A 493-nucleotide genomic window follows, 5' to 3' on the forward strand; every position below is an offset into this window, starting at 1 on the left:
GTTATTTTGCCAACATGGTTTACATATAGAAGTACAAAGTACATAAGGAATTAGAGGATGAACAGAAGTTTAATCTTACAGCTGTTTCGGCCTAGTTTTGGCAGGCCCCATTCTATCCGAATATTCCTTTCCGGAGTGATTATCGGATGACATTTTGAAATGGGGTTACATGCCCGAATCTCTAGGCCTCTTCAGAGATTCACAAAGGGTTACATACAAATGTAGAGCAAGAGGTAAAAACAGAGGTGTGGTAGAGACCAGAAGAAAAACAACAGCAAAAATAAGATAGAAATAAAAATAAAAAAATAAAATTGAAATCAAAATATAAATAAAAATAAAAATACAAATAAGGGTACATGTGTGTATATGTATATGTGTGTGTGTGTATGTATATGTGTGTGTGTGTGTATGTGTGTGTATCAATAATATTAATACGCTAACTTTTTGGTTTTGTACGTACCTGTTGTGTGCATCACACTTATTTCAAAGTGGC

This window comes from Octopus bimaculoides, chromosome 17, assembly GCF_001194135.2.
Source record: "Octopus bimaculoides isolate UCB-OBI-ISO-001 chromosome 17, ASM119413v2, whole genome shotgun sequence".
Classification (NCBI taxonomy): Eukaryota; Metazoa; Mollusca; class Cephalopoda; order Octopoda; family Octopodidae; genus Octopus; species Octopus bimaculoides.